General features: G+C 46.0%; 1 protein-coding gene across 5 annotated transcripts in view; it reads left to right on the top strand.

The window, feature by feature from the left end:
• BCOR (BCL6 corepressor) overlaps positions 1-25,803 on the top strand; it is a 189,360-nt gene that overhangs the window by 124,311 nt on the left and 39,246 nt on the right. Inside the window, exon 1 of one of the 5 annotated variants that reach the window (XM_063955582.1) lies at positions 11,331-11,409. The exons of 2 other annotated variants lie outside the window; for them this stretch is intronic. The gene's annotated coding sequence lies outside the window, so the exon portion shown is untranslated. Of the gene's footprint in view, positions 1-11,330; positions 11,410-11,952; positions 12,319-25,803 lie in introns of those variants that run through there. 2 more of the 5 variants (XM_063955583.1, XM_063955579.1) reach the window with 2 other exon arrangements.

Below are 25,803 nucleotides of genomic sequence, written 5' to 3'. Positions count from 1 at the left end.
CCTTTCTACACACACTACAAAAAAGCATAGTAGGTTAATTAGCTTCTGATGGAAAAAAAACCCAAACACTTAGGGGTCAATCCAATTAGCCACGATGATATCGCAGGAGCAAATCATTGCAGCAGCGGCCATACTTTGCGGCAGTCAGAACTCGTTTAAAAGTGCTTACTGCCCCACAGGGTAGTAAGCAATTTTGTATGAATTCAGGCAGAATCCAGGCTGTGAAGGGTGCGCGATCGGGTGCCGTTGCCTAATTGCATAGACTCCCTAGTATTTGTGTGTCCATGTGATAGGGAATATAGACTGTAAGCTATACCTTGACAGGGTCTGACGTGAATGCCTGACTTTTTCTCAGTAAAGCACTGTGCGTTGTGTGTACTGTGTGCGCTATGCAAATAATTGGTAATAAATCAGGCCTTTTGTCAAGTAGGTCTATTTTCCTCTTCAACAGAGAAACGAATACCACTTTCACACAGAAAACGCCCTAAATCTCAGCTTTTACCCAACATTTGAGTACCGGGTCATTTTGCCGATCTCAGCCAGACCCCCCTTTCACACAGAACAGCAATATGCTGGGTGAAGCAGTTCTACCCAGTAATTTTTATTTCTCCTGTGTGAAAGGGTCAACCAGGGTTGAAACTGACGGGTCTTCAACCCTGGTAAAAATCAGGACTGAAGTCCATGGATTTTCGACCTGGGCTGACCCTTTTAAACAGAAAATGACCCAGGTTGACCCAGCAAATTACCGGGTAAAAACCTCTGTGTGAAAGGGGTATAAGTGACTATTCATTGGCAAGTTTAGGAATGCTCCTTGTATTTTACAGCCATTGCTACTTCTTTAGCAGAAACCTATGCATTGGGCCAACATCTATAATAAATACCAGGTGCCAATTAGGGGTGGTCTGCAATATGCCGACTGACGGGATCCCGGCGCCGGAATCCCGACAGGCGGCATACCGACACTTATTCTCCCTCGTGGGGTCCACGACCCCCCTGGAGGGAGAATAAAATATGCGCCACCATGCCCGTAGCGTTGCGAGCGCAGCGAGCCCGCAAGGGGCTCATTTGCGCTCGTCACACTGTCGGTAAGCCGGCGGTCGGGCTCCCGGCGCCGGTATGCTGGTCGCCGGGAGCCCGACCGCCAGCATACCATACTGAACCCGCCAATTAGGGCTGGTTTACCACAGGTTTAAATTCTTATTTGTAACCGGTGTAAACCTAATGCTATATATGTATATATTTCACTGGCATTACTATCATTTAATTGTTTTATAGAAAAAAAAAAATCTAAAATAAAGGTACATTTGTACATATGTGAAAGTAATCAGAAAGAACACAAATAACGTTTATTACTTGTCACAGGACCATTCAAATATTATGAAATAGGAGCAGCCCGGCCTGGTGACCCCTGGGTGTGAGTGGAGGTGTCAGTGCCCCCAGGTGTGCAGTGTGGTACAGGCTGTGTTATGAATGGCGCGCAGTGGGGTCTGGCTGCGGGCGGATGGCATGGCTCTATAGATGATAGATGGGAAATCAGGCTTTGGGGGACTGGTATTTGAGCAGAGAACAGGTGTGGGCGCATGAAGGCTTGCTGAGGCGCAGGACTCAGCCCTACACTCCGTATACATTGGACTTTTCCCGCAGCAGGCTTCTGCGGCGATGTTCCCATGGAGTTTGCGGCGGCTGTGTCCGGGGGAAGAGCCGTGTAATGGGCAGGAAGAAACGTGGCGGAGGTGGTTATGAGCCTCAGGCTGCGCTCAGTATGAGAGGGTTAACGGGAGCGGAGCGCTCATGTACAGAACAGGGAGAGGTGTTGGAAGCTTAGCTGCCTGCAGCTCTAGTGAGGACTCTGAGGCCATAGACAGTGGAAACTGGCGCGCCGCCAGGCTGGAGAGGGAGGAGAGGAGACGGAGGAGGGCCGCGCTGACAGCAGACCGGAGAGAGGCAGCGACACGATGCGCGGAATGCGCTGCCAGAGCTGCTGCTGCTGCACGGAGATGCCTACAGATAGGCTGGCACCAGCCCACAGACACTTCTAATGGACAGGGAAGCGCATAGCCTCATTTCAGAGACTGACACGGGAAACATAAGGTTAAAGAGATAACTGGTAAGGCAGAGACCGCACAGGGGAACAACCAGACTCATGTAGGTTACGCGACAGTCACCCACATGTTAATGCGAGCGAGTCAGCCGCCTCTTCCGTAAGCAGCAGTCAGACGCCTGCAGAGGGACAGTCAGAAATAGAAAGATATGCGAGCACAGGAAGAGAGACTGAGTGACAGGTACCGAGAGACAGATACTGAGCGCGGCGTAGGAGTGCCATGCCATGTTGTGTCTTGGATAACTTACATTTGTTGCATGGTTGACAAAAGGGTTGAATGTGTCTCCTTAAAGGTGTTCTGTGTTACCTATAAAACATGAGTATTTGGGGGCAATTCAGTTGTTTTTTTTGGGTGTTGACAATTAATGGGCGCTCGGTGGAGCAGTTAAATTGTTCCATTAATTATCACACTTGTCACGGCTAAACCTCCGTCACAATTAGGGGTCTATTCATGTAGAAAACGAAATCAGAATTGCTACTTATCACTATACATCGCATCGCTTCGATGCGATGTATAGCCGTGATAAGTAGCAATTCATGTATACTTACCCTTCCGACGATGCGCTGCGGTGTCTGGGGCTCCCGCGGTGAGGTCTTCTCCAGCGGTCCTTTCCAGCGATGCGCGGGGTCCAGCGGCGGGTCCCTTTGCGCATGCGCATGGTGTTGACCTCCCGGCCGGCCGCAGTGGTTGCTGGGAGGTCGGGGGGCGGAGCCAGCGCGAGGTGCAGAGCAGCGATCAGGGAAGCATTGAGCTTCCCTGATGTCTCCGCACCACAGTTCAGGTTACGCCGTCCTGAGATGGCGAACCTGATCTCCATGGAGAACTTTCCGCACCTTCATGAATCGCACTCACCATACAAAGGTATGGTGATGCGATTCAGGCACAGAGCGGGGGTACCGCTGGAGAAGTCAGGGACTTCTCCACGGTAACCCGCTCTGTGAATTGCGGTAAGCAGAGAAAAGCCCTGTTTAACGCAAAACAGGGCTCTTCTCTGCTGCATGAATAGAAACCTTAATGAGAGCAACATAAAAAGTGCTGTTTGGGCACCCAAAAGCCAGACTTTTTGCACATTTCTGCTTTCCATCTCTTGAGGCTGTGAGCAGAAACATGGGCGCCTTTGACACTCGCTCTCACAGCAACAATCAAATTGCTTCGTCAGGCGCCCACTGGTTATCTCCACCTAAACAACAATTGAATCACCCTCTTAGTGATCTTAGTGATCATCTTTACTGGGTACTGATTGTCAACCACTCTTGAACTTCTGGACAGTTACACTTGAGGTGGTGTATGGATATGCAGTTAGATTATCGACAGTCGCAATGCCGACATTCATAATGTTGACACCAGAATAGGGTCAAGTCTGCCCTGTGCGCATGCATGACCTGAGGTCACTCACTGTGTCAGAGGGATCCCTCTTTGCAACTCCAGCCATCCTTCCCATAACAAGGAGCAGGGCTCCAAGAATCAGTGCCTTCTGAAAATGGTGTTGATTCTTGCATGCAAACCCCAAAAACTAAAATGGCCCCATTACAAAAATTATGTGGAAACTAGCATTTGCATGTTTTTAATGGGCCCTTTAGTGACAGTGCCGTAACTAGGGGTGTGGCACAGAGCTCAGGGCACTGTAGTATGCACCATTGTCGCCCCATGGCCCTGTAACGGAACCCTGCAGCCAGTAATGCGGCAGTGCTGCTCACAGCGTCCTTAGGATGCTACAGGTAGGCACCCTGCTGTGTATACGGCTACACCGAATGCATTAAATCCCTGTTGCGGCTCTGATTAATGATAATGAATAGGCCCCTTTGTCACCTGTTGTCCACCCAATTTTAAGTTGTACATTCACCCCAGTTATTAGCATGCATGCAAATTACATGGCTTTCTGCGATGTGCATCAGTTGACAATATATAGGTGGCACCACCTTATAGAGGCTGTAACATTATGGGCTCGCTTCAATTCTGCTGGATGTTAATAGCGCTGGCAAGGAGGTCCCAGAACTATTCAATTGTTCTCATCTCTAGTAGGGAGATGACAGTTCTTTTGCCTTAAAATGGGTGTTTAGTTGCGGGAACTGGCATTCTCTTGCCACTATGCTATTTGCACCACACTAAATGCAGAAAACAGCATCACGGTACTAGTTTATTTCTGCTTACACCTCAGTAGAGGCGCAAGCAGAAATCCTCTAGTTAGGCATAACCGCACATTTAATTGAATAGCTCTGGGACCTCCTTCTGGCATAATTGAATAGGAATGATAAAATAAAATCACGAAAACATGTTTTTTGCAGTCACAACACTATCACGGCCAATTGAATAGCCCCCAAGGTATTAAAAAGTTAAGGGCATGCAGGAGGATTTAAGAGGACAGGTTTTGGCAAGGCTTATGGCAGGATTACTTATATGAATAGTCCATTCATTTACTGTCTGTGTTTTAACAATTGAGTGCATTATTGATCTAAATTTAGATGCTAAAAATCCAAGTCCAACTTTAGATAAATTGAATTGGACATAGTAGTGGACCACCACTGTGATCATTAAAATAATGTTTGGTTTAGAAAATGTATTATCAAATTTATTCAAGTTATGCCTTCATCTAAAGGCAAATAGACAGTCGAGATATAGTAGAGAGAGTGGGCCTGACTCAATTGAATTGATGCCAGTTTGTAAATTGTAAATTGCACACATTCGCACTGCACATGTACACATGTAAAAATCTGATTATGGATGGTATCCTATTAGCAGCAGTACTTTATCGCTGCTAATAGGATCGCCGGGGGCTATTCTATTAGCCCCAATGCCAGGCACCCAAAGCATAATCCACGATAAATGGTTTGCTGGAGCCGTGAGAACACAAGATGAAAAGCTTATCCCGGATTCCGCGTGTTATCGCACGATCGCGGGCCCATTTTCGGGCGATCAAAGCAACGTCTAATTGAATACTGTGAAAATGACAATCCGTCAAAAATCGCAAATCTGGCCATTTTTATCCACTGAAAACGTATCTCCTCTAATTAGATACAACCTTATATGCGGCAATGTTTGCGCTAATGCAGCTCATGGTGTTTGTTGGTCACCATGAGCTGCATTAGCGCAAACATGCCCTTACTCTACTACTGTCTTTCTCGTACATATGCCGGTTAGTGAGGGTATAATGTGCAAGTGCACGCTAATGATGACGACTAAGGGGATGATTCATTTAAACACAGAAACCACCTGAACGGATCATGGCAACTTCTTCCACATGCTTAGTGCAGAAGGCAGATTCTACTCACATCCTGTGGAGGTGCAAACTGAATCTGCCAAAAAAACTTGCAAAACAAGCTGCCGCAAGCAGGTCGCATGTAATTGAATCCGCCACTTACTGTAAGCCATATGTTGCCGATGAGTAGCTGGGTAGTTCTCAATATATGTATGTCTCTGCATATGGCCAGAAATACTATATATGTTTTCATGCACTTTGTTTTTTTTTGTTTTAGTAATTGACCGTTTTGCAACCAACTCTTTTATTAGCACAATTGTATACAAAAGAAGAGTATCCAGAGTATTCAGACAGATAAATAGATACAATAAAATGCTGCATTGTTTATATAAATCTGGCAATTTAGAGTATGGCCCTCGTGACATTAAGGAGCACATGGAAATACTTTTTTTTATATCATTGGATTGATTACATAAGCAGTGTTCTATTATCAATCTTTATCATTCTTTTTTTTTTATAGTATTTTGAGAACAATTTAGTGAATACCACCTCATCATCATTAATAATAAACAATTGTAGCCAAGATGCCCAGACAAAAAATAGGTTTAATCGTTTGTCTTATATACAGTACATTATGTCACAAAAGCGAATATTGTCTCTTCAGTCCTAAAGCAAGAGCTACCTCATATCAGCTAGGTGGGGTTATTATATTTGGTTAAATACGGTAATCTCTGCTTTCACATTCGAGTAATCTGTGAGCGGAGCATGGAAGTTCAAGGATTGTGTGAATGCAAATGTCTGTTAAGAAATTACACTGGATCATTGCAGAATATAAAAATATAAGTATATTCTGGATATTTACCTAAGTAACTGGTCTGGAAAGAGTCTTTTGTGGGTCTCACTAGTAGAGCTCAAATTTTGAGGGACTAATATAATATTTAAGATCACTTGCCATAGTAGCTTGCACAATATTTGTGTTCTATACAGTGACTTTCTACCTATTGATGGTAATCATCTCTATAACTGAGACCAATGCATATTTATATTTATTTTTTTATGATGTGTTGTTGTTCACGTACCCCTCTTTCAATTGCCACAGGTTTAACTTGTGCACACAGGGCCATACTGAGGGTCATTCAGGCACATACGCAACTATGTTTATATTTTGGGGTTCTTTAGGCTCCACCTCTTTACTACGCAAGCCTTGTGCGGGGAGGAGGATGCCTTGGGGTGCCCGGGCCTGCTCAGGTAGCTGAAGTGCCCTGGTATGGCACTATGTGCACATAATTCACAGGAGGTGTTTGAAATTATATATGTATCTCCATTTCAATTATATTGCTGTGCCTCAGATTCATCTTTGATCCATATCTGAGGAGCATTGACGATTATAATCAAGGCATAATTTTGTATTTTTCTTACTTATGCTATTTAATCTAAGTAAATATACTGATCTATCATATAATCAGAGCAAGGGTAAGAGGGGGGTACAGGTGTTTAGTGCCCCTGGGCCCCCTCTCTCAGGGAAGATCATTCTGCTTGTCTCCAGTCTCCACCACCAGCCCATCAACTGTAGCAATTAGGGACATACAACATGCTGTAGCATATGAAATACTAGCAAATCAGGAACATAAAATTATAGGGGTCAATCCAATTAGGTGTGAGTTGGGTACTGCAAGCCTTTTTCACTGCAGGTTTCATTTGCAATCCAATTCCAAACTTGCGTTGCTTTTTCAGTGGAAATTTGTGTGTGTGTGTGTGTGTGGGGGGGGGGGGGGGGTGTATTATTTAATACCAGTTATTTATACAGTGCACACATATTCCACAGCGCTTTACAGAGAATATTTTGCCCATTCACATCAGTCCCTGCTGCAGTGGAGCTTACAATCTTTATTCCCTACCACTTGTACATAACACTGTCCGCTCTGCGGGTTTCATAAATCATCCTCGCTTTGACAAACTCGCACCTAATTGGATTGACCCCAAAGAAGTGAGGATGAAAACATCAGAGTAATTATACAAAAAAATATATATATACTTTTTTTTTTTTTTTACTGTGCAAAAGTTTTAGTCAGGTGTGGAAAAAATGCTGCAAAGTAGGAATGCTTTCAAAAAATAGAAATATTAATAGTTTATTTTTATCTATTTAACAAAATGCAAAGTGAATGAACAGAAGAGAAATCTAAATCAAATCACAGGGGCAGATGTATTAAGCCTAGAGAAGTGATAAGTGGAAGGTGATAACGCACCATCCAATCAGCTCCTAACAGTCATTTTTTAAACCTGTAATGATTGTCTTGTGCGTTATCACCATGTGCTTATCACTTCTTTATCACTTCTCCAGGTTTAATACATCTGCCCCAATATTTGGTGTGACCGCCCATTGCCTTCAAAACAGCATCAATTCTTCTAGGTACACTTGCACACAGTTTTTGAAGGAACTTGGTAAGGAGGTTGTTCCAAACATCTTGTAGAACTAACCACAGAACTTCTGTGGATGTAGGTTTGCTCAATCCTTCTGGCTCTTCATGTAATCCCAGGTAGACTCAATGATGTTGAGATCAATGCTCTGTGGGGGCCATATCATCACTTCCAGAACTCCTTGTTCTTATTTACGCTGAAGATAATTCTTAATGACATTGGCTGTATGTTTGGGGTTGTACAAATACATTTTGAGGCAAAAAGTGGTCACACCAAGGGTGGGATGTAATGCCGCCCAAGTTTCTCCGACATGTGGGATTTTGGCCAAACTAGGGATGTTTTTAAAAAGGAGCAATCACTTACAAGATATGGTTTTGCTTTGTAAGTGATTGCCCCTTTAAAAACAATCCAAATTTGCCCAGAATTCTGCATGTTGGCTGAATTCAGGCGGCATTACATCCAGCCCCAAATATTGATTTGATTTAGCTGGGTCTTCTGTTCATTCCCGTTGCATTTTTGTTAATTGATAAAATTAAGAATTAACACTTTTATGTCTAAAAGCATTCTTACTTTGCAGTATTTTTTCACACCTGCCTAAAAGTTATGCACAGCACTGTATATACTGAAAATGTTCTAATTAGTGTCTTTACACATACAGTAGTTCTGGCATTTGACAGAGCTAATACAGCTTTTCCACCTGTACTACGGGTCGCAGCCGGGAGCCTGACACGGCTGCGACCCGTACTACAGCCCCCTTTCCCACAGCGCTCACCAACCTGGCATATTGCCGGGTTGGTGACGCTGACGCGGCAGGGGCGGTGCTGGGAGATCACATGATCTCCCAGCGCCGCCCTTCCATTCACTGTGAACGGGAGCCGCGTCGCCTCGATGCGGCTTCCGTTCACACTACACAGCTTGCCGGATTGAACACATGTTCAACCCGGCAAGATACCCGGGTAGGATTCCCGGATCACTTGATCCGGGAATTTGCCAGGGGGGGGGCGTTTCCACTAGGAAAAAGCACTGGTAAATGCGCGCTCCTGCGCATTTACCTGTGTTTTTAAAGGTAGTGGAAAAGGGGTAGAAGGCTACTTCCGCGTTTCACCCCCTAGTGATCCATGCCCCACACAGAGAAGTCATCAAGGAGAGGAGAAACCTGAATCCCTCTTTGTATTCCGAAAATCTTTTACCAATGGAAGAGTCTGTAATTTGAAGTCATTTTAAGAGTAATTTGAAGATGGTGTTAGCCATCTGAGACAAACTTTGATAAAATGCACAATTTAGTAAACGCTGATGTGCATGTGGTAAAAAGCCCCTTTTCTTTGAAAAAACAGGGCCTAGTTATCACACATTCTGTTCAAGGGATTTCTCATTCAGAATTGTTATTTTTGTTGTTTACCGCATCGCCATAGCTCGGCTAGGTGATTGGGGTGTGTCCCTTGTTTGTTAAACTGCGATAAACTCACCTTATCACAATTTGATAACAAAAGATAATATCTGCTGCTTATTGCATTGTGCTTGTGATTTGTCCACTGAAGAGAAGGGCCTTCCGGGAGGGAATAACCTTTCCCCCACCAAGATGTAGATGAAACTCTGCCCCAAACTCCCTCCTGCCTGCTCATTTTGGGGCTATTATGAGCCTGTTACACATGCAGGAAAGCTAGTTTACACATGTTTTAAGTAATTGGGCCATTCACTATTAGGGGCCTGATGGGGCCGCCTAGTAGTCAGCTCAGAGTTTGCTAGCGGGCAGATGACATCGGTTCCAAGGGCCCGCGCCTTACTATGGGTAGAAGGTCCGCCTTACTATGGGTAGAAGGTCCGGAGTTGTATAGAGGAATCAGGTCTCTCCACCCCTGTTGGGATCCTTCTGGGGGATGTTGGGATCTTCATGCACTGGCATGAACCCAAGTTTACACAAGCGCAGAAACAACACCAGGGGGTCTATTCACGTACAAAACGAAATCAGAATTGCTACTTATCACTATACATCGCATCGCTTCGATGCGATGTATAGCCGTGATAAGTAGCAATTCATGTATACTTACCTTTCCGACGATGCGCTGCGGTGTCTGGGGCTCCCACGGTGACGTCTTCTCCGGCGGTCCCTCTCTGCGATGCGCGGGGTCCAGCGACGGATCCCTTTGCGCATGCGCAGCTTGATGACCTCCCGGCAGGCCGCAGTGGTTGCTGGGAGGTCGGGGGGCGGAGCCAGCGCGAGGTGCAGAGCAGCGATCAGGGAAGCATTGAGCTTCCCTGACGTCTCCGCACCGCAGTTCAGGTTACGCCGTCCTCAGATGGCGAACCTGAACTCCATGGAGAAGCGGAAAGCAGAGCTTTCCGCACCTTCATGAATCGCACTCACCATACAAAGGTATGGTGATGCGATTCAGGCACAGAGCGGGGGTACCGCTGGAGAAGTCAGAGACTTCTCCACGGTAACCAGCTCTGTGAATTGCGGTAAGCAGAGAAAAGCCCTGTTTACCGCAAAACAGGGCTTTTCTCTGCTTCATGAATAGACCCCCAGGTCAGATTCGGCAGTGCTAATTTTCACTTTTACAAAAGGCAGTAGTGATAGAGATTGCAGAGGTAGCTGATTATCAGAGCAGCTGTGCCCGTACCAGAGCAATGTTTGCTCTGGTGTTTTAAAATCCACGGAATGCTTAATTTTGTGCGCTGCCCGAATCTCCCTCCCCCCAATGATGAGTAGGCCCCTATATCAGTTCAAAACCACAAATATATACAATAATAGATCCTGTCTTTTGCAGTACTAATATAAATTGTAGGTGTTGTAAAATAGGATAGGTAACTAGGTATAGGCATAGCAACCACCTTTGACTTTCTCCTTTGATCATGATGATTCTGGAGCCTGCATTAGGGGGCAGGTACCTCAGCTACAACAGTAGGGGATCTCTTTGAATTGCAGCGGTAATTTGATATATTCTGTGGCGATACAAAACGTTCGTTTCCACTGTACTGCTTTTTGGAAATATACTAAATGGAGGCATGCTGCAATGTTGTCTATAAAGCAGGAGGTATCAGCACTATCTTCTGCAGTTCAGCATATTAGAAACAGTAACAATAGATAAATCTTGCAGAAAGTCCTCTTTCCACACAATTTAAGGGGACCAAAAAAAAAAAAAAAAAAAAGATAAATAGGCTGGCATTTTTGGCACCCACCAACACCCTGGCACCCCAAGAAACCACCAAGGTTAGCCTAGTGCTAGTGCTGGCCTGAGTTTGTTATGATGAATAGGAGACCCTAAAATAGATATTTTTTGTCCGCTAGTTTGTACAGATATTAGTTCCAGGCTGAAGAGAGAAACATAGATGTTGAAAAGGCTTTGTTCCTATATCTAGCTTATTATAATGGAACGAGTTGCGTTGAGAGATTAGAGTAGGTGATAGACATGCATGTAATACATAGATATAAGTTAGGTTCTGCTACATGCAGCACACGAGGCTCTACAGAACAGCAAGGTGGGTATCTGGGTCAGTAAGGCTCTCACCCTATTTACCAGTCACACGGAGCACTAGCAGATACAGAGATAGGAGAGAGGCGTATATGAAGCGAGGCAGAGATGTGTACAGGAAGATACAGAGACGCGCAGCAGAAAGCGGAGTGAGACAGATACCAGTACACAATTACCAACTGGCTCAGACACCCAGCAGTCAGCAAGCAGCCTGAGATAGGTAATGAGGACATTACGGGGAGACAGCCAGGAGGAAATAATAGGCTCGGATGAGGGGAATGGTTGCAGGGTAATTGGGAGCGTCAGTTGGACATCACACATAAGAGAGCACAGCTGCTGCTTCGTTATATCTGCTAACCCGGCGCTGCCTCCCAAGAGGTTCTACAGCAGCTGAGGTCACCGCGGGAGTTTAGCGCTAGTTTATTGTGCATTCAGGGAGGATTACTCCCTCTTCTCCAGCACATAATGTTCTCAGGTGAGGTCCCCGGTGCGTTCTGCCTGCAGCGCACATTATTATTGTGACTGACTACAGCTGCTCCTATCGGGTTTCCCCCTCAGCTAACACCTTCTCCCGCAGCACAGACGCCGCCGTTCCCCCAGCAGCAAACACCGGGGGAGGAGAGGGTGGGGAGGGGGAGGAGGCCGCCGCCGCCGCCGCCGCCGCTGCTGCTGCTGCTGCTGCTGCTGCTGCCACCTCCCACCGCTCATCTTTCTTCTTTCCTGGGGGCTTTGGAGATTGACCTCGCTAACCCACCCCCACCCGGCGCCTCCTCCTCCTTCCAGGCAGAGGAGTGGCCCGATCCCTCCCAGCGGCTCCGCTGCGTGCAGACCAGGCATCCTGCAAATAATAATAAACTTTGGTGCGATCGCTGCGCGTCTGGAGACGGCAACGCAGATATCACGATAGCCGGTCTGCACACAAGTGGTGGAGCTGTACAGTCACCGACCGTCACTGGGGAAAGGATCTGGGCTCAAAGCGGATTTATTACATATCTGGAATTATGCTGCGACTGGGCTGCTTTTTTCCTATTGGGATTTACACAGAGGATCGGCGCCGGGCACGGTCACCCGCGGTATAGAGCTCCGTACAAGGCAGGGTCCGTCATCGGAAGCCACCACGGGACTGCAGGTGAGATGCTTGGGGAAACGGGGTCAGGGGCACCTGCTCTCCCGGCTGGCTGACTGCTCCAGGATCATGGATGGGGAGGGGACGGAGAGGAGGTCAGGTTATTATATATATATATATATATATATATAGTCGCGGTCTGTGATAAGTGGGGCTTTATCTCGGACGTTGCACAATCTGATGTCGTGTTACCATATCGGGATGGAGGTGATACGCTGCTGTAGATAGGTTACACAGTTTGCCAAGATCTTTTAGTAGCAACTAAATTCAGCATGTGTGTGTGTGTGTGTGTGTGTGTGTGTGTGTGTGTGTGTGTGTGTGTGTGTGTACTGAGGTTCGGATTAAACTATATATATGAATTACCGTGATATCCATGCGCTGGAACTGATGGTGCAAAGTAATCGGTGACATTTTACGTGTGTTTGTACATTCCTCGGTTATCCGGTGGGGCTAGTAGTGTTTCATGTTGTGTAATGAGCGTGGGCTACACCTCGCCTGTGACCCAGCCACCCGTAACCCGAGCGGTGTGTGTGTATCCTCTCGGAAGCCTCACGGGTTGCGCTTAGGCTGTGTCATGTCCTGCCAGACGTACGTGGCTTGCTGTGTTTCCACTGGGGTGGCAGCAGTTGTCTCGCTCCAGTCCCGGACACGTTTGCCACATCACACTAGTGTCGGTGTACTTCAAGTTGTTCTAGAATGCCGCCGTGTAAACGCCTGCTTCAGCGTTATAACTGCAAGCTGTTTTAATTTTGGGTACTAGGGAAAAAAGCAGCGTTGCAGTGTGCACAGGCAGTGTGTGTTATACGGTGTACCACCCAGGCTCATAGCGCACGGAGCGATCATCCTGCACGTAACGAGATCGCTCCGATCTATAGACCGGTTTAAAAGATACCCTTCTGTCCCCGTCACAGCGCATTATCTGAAGGTTGTAGCGTGTCATTGATCACCATGATCTGTGGGTTGGAGGGAGGAGGAGGAATGGGTAATTTTGGATATCAGAGGAAAGTCCCGTGGTTGCGCATCCTGTCCACAGTGCGTGAAATGAATACTCTGCATGCGGGTCTGCTGCCATCTGAGCTGCTATGCAATCTCGCTGTGTAGAGACGTATTAATGTGTTACTTAGATCTACATTGAAAGGTTTCATAAATTATTATTATTTCTTATTATTTTTTTTTAAGTTCAAAGTGACTATTGTGTAATATGTGTATGTTGTGGAGTCGCGCTATTACTTCACAATATAATCTACCAGTGTGTGTATATATAGCCTGGCAGCAACTAATAGTACCGGTCTTGCGGATTATTGCTCTGTGCCCGCAATGTGGCACGGTTTAATCGTAAAGCGCTTAACATATTACATCCTGCGCCGAGATGGTTCCAATCGATTAGAACGCTCTGCAGCATAGCATAAGGTTGCGGTTGCTTGGGAGTATTATGGAGTCTCTAGCTGGTAGGTTCTTGTGGTCACACTTGGAGAAAACGTGCCTCCGCCGGGCGCAAGTACTTGCACACAAGCAATGGACGGCCACTCTGGCTTTTTCTTTGACGTTATTGATTACAGTGACCATTTCGTTCCAGATAAGTCTGAGGTCACCAGACTCCACTTTCAGGTCCTGCTGAAACGGATAGCCAAGGAGGTGGTGGTGGTATGAGACTTCGGAACGCGCACCGGGTCTCCTACAGCCAAACCACAAGATGCAGCAGTAGTTTATAAACCATATACGCACGGGATATGGACTTATATCCGAGGACTTATAGCATCCGAGTAGTGCTACTATATATTATTAATATATTCTATATATCATATACTATACTGACAAATGTCTGCTCCCCCCAAATACTACCTAACCCTATAACAGCGCCATATAGCGTGACTAGTGTGGTTGGCGCTATCCTGCGTCAGATAGTCCAGTTACAGTACATGCCACATCTCCACCGCAATAGTGTAATGTAAGCCACACACCAACCCGGAGAAAGTGCCATTCCAGAAGAGCAATAATGAACGCTCACCTCCTGGCAAGGATGTGGTTAACAGAGGAGGGAGGAGGTGCAGCGCTGGGGTGCAGGGGGCAGCACACACCCTCCCCCGTAACCTCGCCGTGCCCCGGGCGCTCACTTCGCACAGTTCCGTGAAGAATGAAATCAGCGACAAGAAGGCGGCGGAACCAACAAGCGGCAGCTACGAGTCCTTATTTGATCGCTGGAGAGACTTAACTCCTTCTAATCTGGCACATCCTCCGCAGGCTGCTCCCCGGCACAGACTGTCACTAGCCATTAACCACTTGCCTGCACCTCGGTTACAGTGACCTTAATCCCTCCTGTGACTAGCGATTTGTGGTCATGTGCACATTGAACACGGACCTACTACCGTGCGCAATCGTACTTTTTCTTTGTTTAAAAAGTAGAATGGTGGAAGCAGCCGTGGGCAGCTGGTAACAGGCGTGGCACACCGTACGTGGTGGCACAGACTCCAGCTACCCTGCTATATTCCATGCAATTATGGTGCCTTTATGCACAGGCGACTGTAAAACACTAATTGGTCGGTTTTATTGCAGCCTTTTAAGATGGTCTTGATGTGACCTTCTTTATAGTGGCACTCATTAAGCGCTATACCAGTTTTCTTCCTACACATTAGTCTCTATTAAATATAGTGCAAAATTAGTCACGACTATGGACACATAGGGGGGTCATTCTGAGTTGATCGCTAGCAGTTTTTAGCAGCCGTACAAACGCTATGCCGCCACCCACTGGGAGTGTATTTTAGCTTAGCAGAAGTGCGAACGGTTGTATTGCAGAGTGGCTACAAAATTTTTTTGTGTAGTTTCAGAGTAGCTCAAAACCTACTCTGTGCTTGCAATCACTTCAGACTATTCAGTTCCGGATTTGACGTCACAAACCCGCCCAGCCACACCTGCGTTTTTCCTGGCACGCCTACGTTTTTCCGCACACTCCCTGAAAACGGTCAGTTGCCACCCAGAAACACCCACTTCATGTCAATCACTCTGCGGCAAGCAGTGCGACTGAAATGTATCGCCAGACCCTGTGCAAAACTACATCATTCGTTGTGCCCGTACATTGCTCGTGCGCATTGCGCCGCATACGCATGCACAGAACTGGCAATTTTTAGCCTGTTCGCTGCGCTGCAAACAAATGCAGCTAGCGATCAACTTGGAATGACCCCCATAGCACAGTATATAAATAAATATAGGCAATGCATAACTGTGTTGAAAAGCTTTTACCAGGATATTAGTTTCGCAGGATCGCTGCATGTCCTGGAGATGGTCGCACTCTAGTGGAAAGGCGCCGAGCGATGCGCTATATTGCCCGGTACGTAGCAAGCAACGAGGGAAAGAAACAGTAAGAACCTGTCTCCGTAAAGATATGAATATGTAAGCAATTAGGCAAGATGGGCCATTTCATAAGCGCAATAAAGCACTGCGGGCTGTGAAGTGACAGGTTTAATGCACAGATAGAGGGCTCCAACCGTGCGTTACAGAGGCAGCGCGGCCGTCATGTCTCACTGCGCATTTTAACCCTTGGCAGTGTGGTCGGATAGCAGCAGCTCTACACATCGTGTGGCCGGGCTCTGTTCTCCTTCTGCCAGAACACATGGTTTGTCCTGATGCACATTTACCATTGTTTTAAACGATTCAGGCCATCCCTTTACATTTCACGCTGCCCATAGCTGTCATCTGCCTCCCCTGGCTAGTATTTATGTTATAAGGAAGAGCCAGAAATGGGAACACTCTCTGCTCTGATGAGTGATACGGGTTACCACGGACCATATTTCCCGTACTGTTACAGTGGATAATCATTTTTTTACTGATCTTAAAAGCGAATTTTGTAGTTAGGGTTGGTCTGCTTTGGGTGTGGGGTTGAACTATATGGTGATTATCATTATAGTGTATGAGCATTAATATGCAACGTTTTAATGTTTTTTTACTTGTCAGTTGTGTACTGAATGGGTTATTATATGTTTTGTCACGTCATGTATCCTCTGTGAATAGCAAATTCTCTCTTCCCTCCCTCCCATTCAGATGCAGGAAGCAGCCTAGCACTAAACAAACACTGATCAGTTGGAAAGGGATTCATGATAATTAGTTAGCCCAAGGGGAGGGGGTGCAGATACAAAGACTTGCGTTGCCAATTGCTGGAGTCTCGAATGCTGGCCTTGCACTGAAGCACAGCGCTAGGATATAAAGCGCCCCTTCGTTTTACGTTTCCTATGGAATAATTGTTAGATATGAGATATTTTTTTGGTGATGAAAGTGAAATCCCTGGAAATGTCAAATAAATACAATTAATGTTGAACAGGAATCAGAAATGAAAACCTCCCTTTTCTGGGTTCGCTTAGAGCTGATTTTAAAACCAGTTTTTCTAATAGCTGATTTGGGCATACTTTCCTGTTGCCTTTCTATTGATTATTGTGTGGTTATCAGTCCTGCATTACTACAAATGTGTGGGATTTTTTTTTCTTTGCATCCGTATGATTTATAACCCGAGTACATGAGAAAACTAATGTCAGAAACAGCAGTAAATTGAGCTTGACAGACTTATTTTGCATGACTGTTTTCTGCTTAAATTACCCGCTGTGGCCCACGTATTCTAAGTAGTGCTACAGCTGGGTGTCTTCCAGTCTCCTAGCGAACTGATCGGAAATGCTGCACGATGTACACAGTGCGTCTGATGGCTGTATTTATATTCCACATACACAGAACGTCCCCAGCCACAGGAAATCAAGGGAACGTCCCATCACAGACAGCCTGTAGCGTAGGTCATTGTGTAATATGAATGTTACATTAGCCCCTTATCTGTATTTACGGAATAGAACTGGCCCCACGTTAGAGTTCTTGCAGATTGTCGTCGGTGGCCGGTATAATAGTGCAGCAGATAGCTTTCCAACCCCATTTGGAACAGATCTATAGATTGAAACATCAACAAGCCGTTTAGATACCCCTCGGTGAAGGCAGACAACCTGCTTAGGGAGAAGTTGGAGATAAAGCAGAGGGCTGTCTCCCGAGCTATACAAGCCCTGCAGGGACAGCTGGAAGCGTTATGCGTGATTAATACGAATAATAAAAGGCTTGCGCTCCCAGCCCCTGCTCCAGGAAATAAAAGCCTATATTTAATATGTGTGGGACTCATGATTGAGCTAGAGGCAGGCACATCGCGCTCCATTTTCCAGAGGAACAGGCTGCGCTCAGTGATGGAACCGCACAATTACGCATAGGCTAGGCACTAATGTGGCCATTTGTCCAACAGTGACCAGACCATGGACCTATTGTCCAAAGTGTTAGCAATTTATTAGGCAAATTTATGTAGCAGTGATGATCAGAAAATCTAAACCGTAAAATATCAGCCATCCTTGTTTATATCTTTCTGTGTATCTGAAATATTAAAACAAAACGTTATTTTAAACACAAACTGTAATTTTGTGGTGTATTACAGGTAACACACCCTAGGTGCAGTTACAAAACACTAAATACATACCAAAAATCACATTTGTGTTCAGATATAGATGGTGATGATGGTTTGTGTAATTTGTAGCCGTATAGATACCCTGGAAATCTTGGGGCAAGCATCAAAGGCGCTGACTCCTGAGCGCAGTGTGTAGCCCCAATAATCGCACTCGCTGAGCTCAGGTTGAAAGGGACTTTGTAGACCGGCCAACAGAAGGGAGAACTTTAGCACATATATCATGTGCTCACAATTGCGTGATTACTTCCAGGTGTCAGTAGGCTTCATTTCTCAACCTGGAGGTTCACCAAGAGGAATTTATCAAAGGTACATCAATATCTGCCAAGCGCCAGAATTGTAATCTCAAAAACTCTGTTATAAAAACGTAGTTTCTGGGTTTATTAGGGACATTTCATGAAAATCAGCATTTGAGGCCCATCTGGAATCCTACATGCCTTTTGGTTGCTATTTGCGCAGATCATAGAATCTCCACGGTCAGTGAAATTGGATTTGGTAATGGTGACGTACGAAGTTACAGCACGTACTCAGACACGAGATTCATTAAACACGTCGCCACTGTTATCTGGCTTAGGAAACGCTGAAATATTGCATTTATGGTAGTTGTGTAATCTATACAGATAAAGGTCTACGTCCTATCGGTCTGTAGTGATGCGGTGACACATAAAAAAAATAACTAAAAACTTGCTAGAGCAAGTCATAGCATAGTTTGGCTCAAGTTCATAAAGTGCTTAAAACAGAAGTTATGGCTTATAAGAAATGCGATCATTGTCTGGAAGCAGCTGTTCCTGTGTGGTGGTAGTTTCCCCTGCACTGTGCCTAGCACTGCCAGATAACAGACTCTTGTCATGGGTTTGCTACAAATCTTAACTCTTTACCAACTCGATACAGTGTTGTCTTTTATGGAACTTCATAACAGTGTTGCAATGTAATGTAAACAGCTAAACCTATCGGCTAAAGTATATGTATATTATCAGTGCACTAGGGCAGTGTTGCGTGAACTCCAGCCATTGCCAAAGTCAGTCAACACAGTATTGCACTACAGCCTTTGCGGAAGGAGTCCCAAGAAGCCACGCCTAACCAATACATGCTGGCATTTGTAGTCCTAGAACAGCTGAAATTAGGTAATATACACCAGCCCGAAATATAGGGCCAAAGTCTATTTGTCTGTAGATGAAGAACGTGTTCAACTGCACAACACATGCAGTTATTTGTGGTATTGGGACTTATGTCACATTCCACCAGTGGGCTCTCCACGAAACGTTGCTCCTCCGACCACAAGCTACAACAGAATGTTCGTGTTAATACTGTAGCTTGCTTTTAGGGAATACCCTATAGTGCCGACCCCAGCATCTCACAGTACATCGTGTGGATTTGCTGTAGTTACTAATCTGGTGCTGAAAGGGTGAATGCAGAAATCATCAGCGGCTGTCTCCTCAGCAAGCCCACAGCTGGGAGAGAGTCGCTGGAAGGCTGGCTGCAGCTATTTTCTCTCCATCGGAGACTGTATAATAATAGGAGCCTGTTTAATTCTCCGATCGCGTCTCGGCACAGCGGGGGGAAAGCGGGAGCCTTGCGCGCAGACATCTATGTGCCGCCACTGGCCCTAGCAATGGGTGATTACACAGCGCTTCTCGCACAATGTATTAATAATCCAGAAGTAGAAAACACCGGGGCCATGTCCATCTTTTCCAGCGCAGGGACTGCTGGCGACAAGCCATAGAAATTGGTGGTGGAAAATAGACGACGGGAGACAATTTAGAACTGTTGTCAGTGCCCTCATTAAAGTTGCATCTTACGTGGGTACGGGAGTCTCACACTGCCCTGTTCCTGGAAACTTGTCTTGGTAGAAAGTAAAAACACTCGCATGCTTGCACGTAATAGACGTCTTGCGGAACAGTCGCCGCAGATTACATGAGGCCCGTAGTGCTATGCATTCGAACCACAAGAGAGGATTGCCCCTGGGTTACCGTAAATGAAAGCTTCTGCATGTTGGATTGTGTTTTCTATTACTTATTGGACCCCTTGTTTGGGATTGCCTCCAAGATGCAAATTAAAAGCTTCTCCATTCGCAGTGGGCAGAATACTATATAAATCAGCAATATTTTTGCGGGTATGTATTACGCCCTTATACAATTGCGTAATGTGTGTGTGTGTGTGTGTGTGTGTGTGTGTGTGTGTGTATATATATATATATATATATATATATATATATATTATTCTTTGCCTACGCCTAGAACCTCCATAGAGTCGGCATCTACATCCCGATAATACGGAAAAAGAAATATCGGTTTATCTTAATCTAGCCTATTGATCAGTGTTAGGAAGCCTTAGGGGAGGTATACAGAACAGCTGCTGTAAAGAGCCAGTAAAACAATAGCCCCGCTTTTCCAGAAATCTGTTTTAAAAATCACTTTTGTCGGATATTCCTCTGCGCTGCGAGGCTTAGCATCACACTAGATTGTGAGTAGCCCACTGCCCCTGACACCCCCTCCTCTTATTAACCCAGCATTTAGCAGCAGGACGCAAGTGAAATTGCAGTCACGAGAAAACGAGTCCTCCCCCAAGAGCAATTAAAATCCAGCCCTGGAATAATTCATGCGCAGCGATAATCCTGTTAATACAACGCAGCTTGTTCCTTGACACATTTCTATTGCGACACAGATACTAACCCCATAGCTGTCTTTCTGGGGTTCACTCCTCTATAACAATTAGAGTATGCTATATTTAGATGCATCTATGGCCTTGGTTTGTTTGTTTGTTTGTTTGTTTGTTTGTTTGTTTGGTTGGTTGGTTGTTGTTTTTTTCATTTGGGGGTTGTATCTTTTCTCCCAAAGTGGGACATGTTATATACATTGCGCATACTTTCAGATGTTTTGCCCAGTGTTTAGTTACAGTTATGTAAGTGCCTAGAACGTTTTTCTGTAAACTGACATGGGCATTGTGGTCCCTTAGCAATGATTTTATTATACCACTAGTACAATTGTTGCTGATATTTACTGTGTCACATATTTGAAAAATCGTCTTGCAGTTTAATATAGTAAAATGTACATTTTATAATCTGAAAAGAAGATAACCAAGGGAATGTAAAACTGCTTTTCGGGAGATATATACCAGTATTTTGGACCCATCAGTCACTGTGTGCCTAGCTATTCTGCTGAGATTTCTTTTTACTTTCTCTTCACTGTTCTCTTCCCCTGGGGGTGGATGAGGGGTTAGCTGGGGAGAGGAGAGGCTGTGGTGTCTGGCCAGCCAGTGAGAGCTGTGATGGGAGGAGGTAGGTCCTCCATACATTTCTGTCGAACACCATGCTAGTTCATTCTTGGGGCCCTTTCATCATCAGGAGCAAGTTGAATTTTTACTGGATTCTGGGGGGGGATGAGATCCCCACAAAATGTAAGAGACAGGTTCAATTATTCTATAGATTGTAAACTTTTCAGTAGGTTCTTCTTACCACTCATTATCTCTGTCAGGTTTAGTGCCCTGAGTTGAGTATGAGTTAACACACTCACGGTAAGGGCAGAAGAGAAATATGTGGTATTTGAGCCTGTGGTACTTCTGTGGGCTGTAATTGAATAACACCAGGCACTGCTTCAAGCCCATGGTAAACACTGTGGCTAATTGAATTTGTCCTTAAGCATCCTCATGTTGTAACAAGCAGGAACCATAGCAGATAACTTTAATATCTGCCATGGATGCTCCATTTTCTGACTGCAAAAGCAGCCCATTTTGAATCGTGGCCAAGCCACTACCTCCATCTGAAGATGGTGCTGGTTCAAGGAGTTCCAGGCGGTGCCAAGAGCCGACTGGCCCCCCAAAGATGATTAAACCTCTTAATGTGAGCGAAAATAATAATTTTTACTTGCATTTGTAAAATCCAAGTCTTAGCTTATTCATTACACAGGTAATGAATAAGCTATCTCCTGCTTATCCTTGCAGCCCCAATATTGCATGAAGTCCAAATACACACTGGTATGGAGACCTTCATTTATCAAACCCTAGAAACTGAAAAATGGCATTGGTTCCTGCAACCAAGTTCCTTCCTATGTGCAATGGAGGTTCGGCTTATGAAGGCGATCTTCCATCCATGCGTGGTTCTCTCCACCTTTGTCGGCCTGCTGTTTGCATGCTGGGTACACAATTTTACGCTCCCTATGCTGATCGGGTTAACACTCCAGATCAGCAGAGCTGTGTGTCCCTGGCTTGCCTTTTGTGTCACCTATACACACAGTTCTATAAATACATTAGCTTCTATAGGATTGGAAGTCGGACTGACAAATATTAAACCGCAACAGCAATATACCCCTTTAGTCCCAGTCCCTGACTCTGCTCCCTGCCAGGGTCATGGAGCTAAATTTGCAGGCTGCTAGACCCGGTAAATTCCTGGGTCACGTAAAAGGGGTAATAAGATGCATCCTCCCGAAACCTGGCCGCTGCGTTATAAGCTGTTTATCTGCTAATGCTTCTGCAACAATATACCATATTGGCCTTTCACCTAATTAATTGGGCCATGGATTGTATAGGTGTGTACTCAGAACTGCAGGGTCAGACCTGACAGTGTAAAGTCAAGCAGCTACTATTTATTATTTCTCTAACGTCCTAGTGGATGCTGGGGACTCCGTCAGGACCATGCTGGGGACTCCGTCAGGACCATGGGGAATAGCGGGCTCCGCAGGAGACAGGGCACATCTAAAAAGCTTTTTAGGTCACATGGTGTGTACTGGCTCCTCCCCCTATGACCCTCCTCCAAGCCTCAGTTAGGTTTTTGTGCCCGTCCGAGAAGGGTGCAAACTGGATGGCTCTCTTAAGGAGCTATTTAGTAAAGTTTTTTTTAGGTTTCTAATCAGTGATTCCTGCTGGCGACAGGATCACTGCAACGAGGGACTTAGGGGAGAGACTGGCAACTCACCTGCGTGCAGGAGGATTGAAGTCTTAGGCTACTGGACACTGAGCTCCAGAGGGAGTCGGAACACAGGTCAGCCTGGGGTTCGTCCCGGAGCCGCGCCGCCGATCCCCCTTACAGACGCTGAAGAAAGACGGCGGAACGGAGGTCCGGAAACAGGCGGCAGAAGACTTCACAGTCTTCAGAGAGGTAGCGCACAGCACTGCAGCTGTGCGCCATTGTTGTCACACGGCTCACTGACACGGTCACGGAGGGTGCAGGGCGCTGCTGGGGGCGCCCTGGGCAGCAATATAAATACCTATTTGGCAAATAAATACATCACATATAGCCATTAAGGCTATATGTATGTATTTTAACCCAGGCCAGTTATTAAAAAACCGGGAGGAAAAGCCCGCCGAAAAGGGGGCGGAGCTTATTCTCCTCAGCACTCAGCGCCATTTTCCTGATCAGCTCCGCTGGTGATGAAGGCTCCCACTCTCCCCTGCACTGCACTACAGAAACAGGGTTAAAAGAGAAGGGGGGCATAAATTGGCGATATAATGATATATTAAGAGCGCATATATAGAAACAACACCTTCTAGGGTTGTTATATACATTATAGCGCTTTTGGTGTGTGCTGGCAAACTCTCCCTCTGTCTCCCCAAAGGGCTAGTGGGTCCTGTCCTCTATCAGAGCATTCCCTGTGTGTGTGCTGTATGTCGGTACGTGTGTGTCGACATGTATGAGGAAAATGTTGGTGAGGAGGCGGAGCAAATTGCCTGTAATGTTGATGTCACTCTCTAGGGAGTCGACACCGGAATGGATGGTCTACTTATGGAATTACGTGATAATGTCAACACGCTGCAAGACGGTTGACGACATGAGATGGCCGGCGGACAAATTAGTACCGGTCCAGGCGTCTCAGACACCGTCAGGGGCTTGTAAAAACGCCCATTTACCTCAGTCGGTCGACAGACACAGACATGGACACTGACCCCAGTGTCGACGGTGAAGAAACATACGTAATTTTCCTTTTGGGCCACGAGTTACATGTTAAGGGCAATGAAGGAGCTGTTACATATTTCTGATACTACAAGTACCACAAATAAGGGTATTTTGTAGGGTGTGAATAAACTACTTGTAGTTTTGCCTGAATCAGATAAATTAAATGAAGTGTGTGATGATACGTGGGGTTCCTCCGATAGAAAGTTATGGGCGGTATACCCTTTCCCGCCAGAAGTAAGGGCGAGTTGGGAAACACACCTTAGGGTGGATAAGGCGCTCACACGCTTATAAAAACATGGCGTTACCGTCTCTAGATACGGCCGCCCTCAAGAAGCCAGCTGATAGGAAGCTGAAAAATATCATGACAGTATATACACACATACTGGTGTTATACTACGACCAGCAATCGCCTCAGCCTGGATGTGCAGCGCTGAGGGGGCTTGGTCGGATTTCCTGACTGAAAATTTTGATACCCTTGACAGGGACAAGATTTTATTGACTATAGAGCATTTTAAGGATGCATTTCTATATATGCGTGATGCGCAGAGGGATATTTGCATTCTGGCATCAAGAGTAAATGTGATTTACATATCTGCCAGACGAAGACACGACAGTGGTCAGGTGAGGCAGATTCCAGACGGCATGTGGAAGTATTGCCGTATAAAGGGGCGGTCCATCGGACCTGGTGGCCATGGCAACAGCTGAAAAATCCACTTTTTGTTACCCCGAATCACATATCGGCAAAAAAGGACACAGTCTTTTCAGTCTCAGTCCTTTCGTCCCCATAGGGGCAGGCGGGCAAAGGCCAGTCATATCTGCCCAGGGGTAGAGGAAAGGGAAGAAGACTGCAGCAAGCAGCCCATTCCCAGGAACAGAAGCCCCTCACAGCTTCTGCCAAGTCCGCAGCATAACGCTGGGGCCGTACAAGCGGACTCAGGTGCGGTAGGGGGTCATCTCAAGAGTTTCAGTACGCAGGGGGCTCACTCGCAAGGGAACTCCGGGATCCTACATGTAGTATCCCAGGTGTACATTGGAAATTCGAGACATCTCCCCCTCACACAATTCACAGGCTGTATTCCCAGCAGGTGATAATCAAAGTACCCCTCTTACAACATGGAAGGGGGTAGTATTCCACACTATATTGTGGTACTGAAGCCAACCGGCTCGGTGAGATCTGAAATATTTGAACACTTACATACAAGCGTTCAAATCAAGATGGAGTCACTCAGAGCAGTGATAGCGAACCAGGAAGAAGGGGACGATATGGTGTCACTGGATATCAGGGACGCTTACCTACAGGTCCAAATTTGCCCTTCTCACCAAGGGTACTTCAGGTTCCTGGTACAGAACTGTCACTATCAGTTCAGACGCTGCCGTTTGGGTTGTCCACGGCGCCCCGGGTCTTTACCAAGGTAATGGCCGGAATGATGACTTTTCTTAAAAGGAAACATGGACGCTTTCCTGATAAGGGCAAGGTCCAGAGAACAGTTGGAGGTCGGAGTAGCACTATCTTAAGTAGTTCTACGTCAGCACGAGTGGATTCTAAATATTCCAAAATCGCAGCTTTTTCCGATGACACGTCTACTGTTCATAGGGATGATTCTGGACACAGTCCAGAAAAACGTGTTTCTCCCAGTGGAGAAAGCCAGGGAGTTATCCGAGCTAATCGGGATCCTCCTAAAACCAGGAAAAGTGTCAGTGCATCATTGCACAAGAGTCCTGGTAAAAATGGTGGCTTATTACGAAGCAATTCCATTCGGCAGATTTCCCGCAAGAACTCTTCGGTGGGATCTGCTGGACAAATGGTCCGGATCGCATCCTCAGATGCATCAGCGGATAACCCTATATCCAAGGACAAGGGTGTCTCTCCTGTGGTGATTACAGAGTGCTCATCTTCTAGAGGGCCGCAGATTTGGCATTCAGGATTGGATGCCGGTGACCACGGAGGCCAGCCTGAGAGGCTGGAGAACAGTCACACAGGGAAAAAATTTCCAGGGAAGTGTGATTAAGTCTGGAGAATTCTCTCTGCATAAATAAGCTTAGAGCAAATTTATAAGGCTCTAAACTTAGCAAGACCTCTGCTTCAAGGTCAGCCGGTATTGATCCAGTGGGATAACATCACGGCAGT

This window comes from Pseudophryne corroboree, chromosome 2, assembly GCF_028390025.1.
Source record: "Pseudophryne corroboree isolate aPseCor3 chromosome 2, aPseCor3.hap2, whole genome shotgun sequence".
NCBI classification, from domain to species: Eukaryota; Metazoa; Chordata; class Amphibia; order Anura; family Myobatrachidae; genus Pseudophryne; species Pseudophryne corroboree.
The sequence above is the reverse complement of the archived record's forward strand: the minus strand, read 5'-3'. Positions and strand labels throughout refer to the sequence as shown.